Source organism: Notamacropus eugenii, chromosome 2, assembly GCF_028372415.1.
Source record: "Notamacropus eugenii isolate mMacEug1 chromosome 2, mMacEug1.pri_v2, whole genome shotgun sequence".
Taxonomy (NCBI): domain Eukaryota; kingdom Metazoa; phylum Chordata; class Mammalia; order Diprotodontia; family Macropodidae; genus Notamacropus; species Notamacropus eugenii.
Window position 1 is genome coordinate 335232275 of NC_092873.1, and position 5013 is coordinate 335237287.

Here is a 5013-nt window from a genome sequence, read left to right on the forward strand (position 1 = left end):
GCAAATGCAAAATATTTAAGTACTTGCTATGTGTCTATCATTGTGTCAAGCTCTGTAACAACAAAGACAAGCAAAAATGAAGATCATTGTTATGTTCTAGGAAATTATATCCTAGTGGGGGAAGACAAAACTTAAAAGGTTACTTGTTTTGTGTGTGTTATATATGCAGTTTTGTATTTTCAGTGTACATAATTATATGTGTACATGTAAATATTTTGAGTATATTTATATGTGTATAACAGCTTTTCTGGTAAGGCTTGGGCTGGTCACCTGGAAAGGGAAGGGCCTAAGTCAATATGGACTATGACAACTTTATTTTTTTCTAGCATGGCAACAGAATAAGCTAATGTGAGATCAGGATAACAGGGAGTAGCTTTACTCTTATTGCTTTAGTCCTGAGAATCTCTCAGCACAGGACAAGAATAAAGGAGGAAGGTGGTAAGATTCTCTTCTCTGCTTCTCACCACTAAGATCTTACTACCACACCCCATACATCCACAAATCCATATACTCTCCCCTCTCCCTCACCCACACACATGCATGCATGCAAATATACATGCACACACTTGCAACAGCAGTACAAATAAAGAGGCTGGTGGCGGTGATATCTACAGTGTAATTTCCATCCTTAAACTCAAGAGAAATGAAAATTATAAGGGACAAGTAGAGAGGAATGCCGTGTGTGTGTGTGTGTGTGTGTGTGTGTGTGTGTGTGTGTGTGTATGTGTATATACCTGTCCATCCTTACCATCTCCCCACCCCTTGGTCCCTAATGTATCTGACTAATCTAATATTACTCACAATTAAACATAAGTGAGCCTGTTCCTTGAATTTCCTTGTCTCTTTGCTATTGGTATCAGAGGGTATATGAGACCACTCTGGATGTCATTGAGGAAAGAGTGACCTGTCCTTGGACAGGGCTGAGATTCCACTTCTTGATCTCACACATTGTTAAAAGACTATAAGTTCCTCAATATCAATGAATGTTCTACTTTTGGTTTTTTTATCCCCTTTATTTAGCACAGTGTCTAATATGCAGTAAGTCTTTAATAAATGTTTATTGATGGATTGATTGATTCAAAAGTCTAGTTGCCTGGAAGCTTAGCAATGTCTTCACCAAAAACAGGAGAATATGGAGGAGTGGCAGGGTTCATTGGTGGTGGTAATGGTGGGGAGGAAATGAGTACACTTTTGGACCTACTGAATTGGAATAGTTCTAAGCAGAGAAGTCTAGTAGGTAGTTGGTCATACTGTATTAAAAATCAGGTAAGAAATTAGGGTCAAACATATAGATTTTGGTGTTAGTTGAATAAGAACAATACTTAAATTATGAGTACTAATGATAACACCAGAAATAGAGTAGAGTAAAAAAGGCACAGGATAGAGTTTCAAAGGACATCTATCCTTATTAAGTAGGAAGTGTGTGCCCAACCATGAAAGGAAACTGAGGAAAAATAGAGAAGTGGGAGCAAAATGAGAAAGCTGAGTCACAGAAGCTAAAGGAAGAAGGAAGAGAGGAGCAAATTAATAACTTCAAAAGTCACAGAGAGATAAAAACAGATGAGGACTCTTAAGGGTTCAACACTGGAACAAAATGAGGCATGCAAAAGTCATTGAACCCTTAATAAAAGACTTATTTTGTTCTAACATAGCAAAGATATTCAATAAGAGGAGCATGACACTTAATTTCTCAAGTTACATTCTCTTCACCCCTCATCACCATATGGAAAGGCATCTGCTCAATAGTGCAGGATATGGAGACTCATGTAAGTCTCCAGAAATTCATCAAGTCAGAGAGGTCTTTACACAGATTGGAATTTTTATGGTCTCAGATGACCAGAAAACCACATCAAGGGAGGCAGGGGCCAATCAAGTGTCAGGGAAAGCTTTGTTACCTTTTAGGAAAAATTAATCCCCATTGAAGAAAATTGGAAAATCCTAACCCTATCACATTACAACACCATGATGGCAATACCTTCCACCATTAAACTATTTTCAGGACTTAATCCTTCTGGCATAGGTAGTATTAAAGGGGAAAAAGTAAAAACAAAAACAAAAAAAATCTTCTCCCAAGAATTACTAAAATGAAAAAGATAAAAGAGAAAATGTAGAAGGAGACAAAAGGCAAAAATTCTTCACTTTTTCTTTCGCATCAGAAGTTCTGAATTCCAAATCTCAATCACATAGTGATGGAGTTGGGTGATGCCACATCATTGTCGTTCACAGTGTGTCTCCTAATCAAAGTGGTGATGATAAGAAAATAAGCCAGAGTAGCACCAGGAATAACAAGACACAGCACAGAAAAATCATACCTATAGAATTGTTCTTTAACCATGAGGGCCCAAATGAATTAGATGGTAATTATGTAATGAGGTTTTAGAGCTTACCTAGACCATCTGAGATGGCATCACCTATGAAGAAGATGCTAAGAGACTGGCTTGCAGGATTTAATAGTACTGAAATATATGTGAAAATTCTACGGGGGAAGGATCTGTTGTTAAGTGGGAAGGTAGCTGGAACTGCTGATATTTTTTTTTTAATGAGCCCTATTTTGAAGGTGAATGATTCCTCTGTTCACACCATCTGATGTTCCCTGTTATTTCATCTCCTTTCTGCTCCTTGTTTAGGCCATGAAGCCTTGAAAAATGGTCCTGGGGTTTTAGCCCTTTCCTTCTTCCTTTTCCACTCTAGGTGCAGGAATTAGTCTTTAATGTGGCTCAGAACTTCGAGTCATATGGTTTCAGGAGTACAGGAATATATGCCAGATGTTTCATCTAGTCTAGGAAGGAAGGTCTAAGATGTGAGGGTCTGGGGAAACAAGACTTTGTACTAAAACTTGGTAAAAACTTATGCTGTATAGGAGCCTAAATCCCTCTCTTTCCCTTCCCAGAAATACAGGTAGTGTGTGTTGTTAGGAGATTATGCCTCCAGAGCAATGGGAGAATTATATAATATATCTCGTATTTTTTATCTTAGTATGTTTGTTGAAAAATTAAAACTACTTATTAAGGTGTTAAATAGAACCAAGGTACCAATCACTGAGCCCCTCAAAATTTAGAGGTGGAAAGGAATAGGGAGGGAAGGAAGCATGGAGGTGAGTGAGAATGCAACCCTTTGACTTTGATGCTGATAATGGGGGGAAAAAAGAAATCTATCCAACCGATTCTCAGCACTAGAAAATCATGTGAAGAATAAAATGTTTCAGGCTTGGCCCTAAGAGAATTGAGCCAGAGTCAAAAAAGATACAGTTAGTTAACAAAAGATGGAAGAAATTAGGTCCCCTGTTCTTGTCACAGGGGAGTGAAAGAAAAACAGAATTCCTGGACAAGGGGTCTCTTCAACCTCTTCTGTATTTCTCTCCTTCCTGTTTCTAATCCCAAAACACACACACACATGCACGCACACACATGCAGAAATCATGGACACACAGCAAAAAAAAATATTGCTAGAAAAGACTAGAGTTTATTGCCAGCATTAAGATTCTTAGGCTCCAAGCCACAGACAAATTGCCAAGCGCAGTGCATTCCTCTTGGTTATCCACAAAGCACCCTCATCAGCTTAGCTTATGTTTATTTACAAAGCAAGGCCCAGAATTTCACAGTTTATCTACAGGTACAAGCTTCCTGGCCCCACAACAGAGTCAGCCTAGGACTTTTCCAGGATATTTGCCCATTCAGTCAATACCCAAAATTATTCTGGAGAAAAAAAATGGTTTGAATGATTGTCTTCATTTAGAGTCTATAATGTTAGTTTCAAATGAGAGTCAGCTTTGGAGGAAGCTGGTCTTAGAGGCAAGGAGATAGGTTCAGGCCCTGATTGACATATCCTTGGTGTGAAAGAGACTTTGCCTAACTTTAATCTCTCGTAGTGCCCTAGGCAGTTTTCTAAGACTTGATGATGAGAAGGTACAAATATGCATCGACAGAGGGAGTTTCCACATTTGGGAGTTCCTTTTATCAATGAAATCATAGATCCAGTCCCTATCCTTATCCTTAATGATAGTTTACTGGAATAATTTAATATAATAGTAAGTGACTGAAGACTAGGCAAGGTGGGACAGAGTAATTTTTCAAGAAGTGATATGCTGCCAAAGTTCCCAACTTTTAATTTAGAAGAAAAATAAAATTACCGTTCTCATATTTGGCTATAATAAAAATTTATTACATTGGTTAGTTTCCAGTACTCCTGATCCTGCTGGGCACTGCTCTGATGATGTATTATAGCAGCACGTCACCAGCACAATGGGGCTCTGATGATCCATCGCAGCAACAAGTCATTTGCTGTACATCAGTCCAACAGCTGCCACCGATCAAGACCCTTTCCTATACACAGAATCTGGGTGAGAGCTATAGCTCAACACAGTAGTCTCCCAGCCCTCCCACCACTCTGTTGATCTCCTTTTATTTTGTTTTGTTTTCTGGTGAGTATAAGGGGAAGGAGCTACCCAGAAGAAAAATAGAGTGGTTACCTTCAGACAATAAAAAATTCTTTAAGGGTTTAAAGTAAATACTCCAAGTCTTTGCAGTCCTATCTCCTTAACTGGCCTAAAGACAAAGGTAAATATTGCAGTTCTTTGCAGGTAAATCTCCTGGCTGGTAACAGCTTAGGAAGCTTTGATCTGCATTCAGATTCCATAGTTCTTTCTCTGGGTATGGATAGCATTTTCCATCATGAGTATATTGGAATTGTTTTAGATCCTAGCATTGCTAAAAAGAGTTAAGTTTATCAGAGCTGGTCATCACAAGATGTTACTAGTCCTGTTTTGAATGTTCTTCTGCTTCTACTCACTTTATTCTGCATCAGTTCATGTAAGTCTTGGCAGATTTTTCTGAAAGCCATCTACTCATAATTCTTATGTGATAATAATAATGGTAATTTAAATGGAAGTGTCTTCCCCATTCATTAATAGCCCTAGGTGACCCGCTCAAGTCACATGGAAGTCTGAGTCACATGGAACAGGAAGGGTGGAACAGGAAGAGGTGGAGGCAGAGCAGAACTTAGAGGAAATTGGTC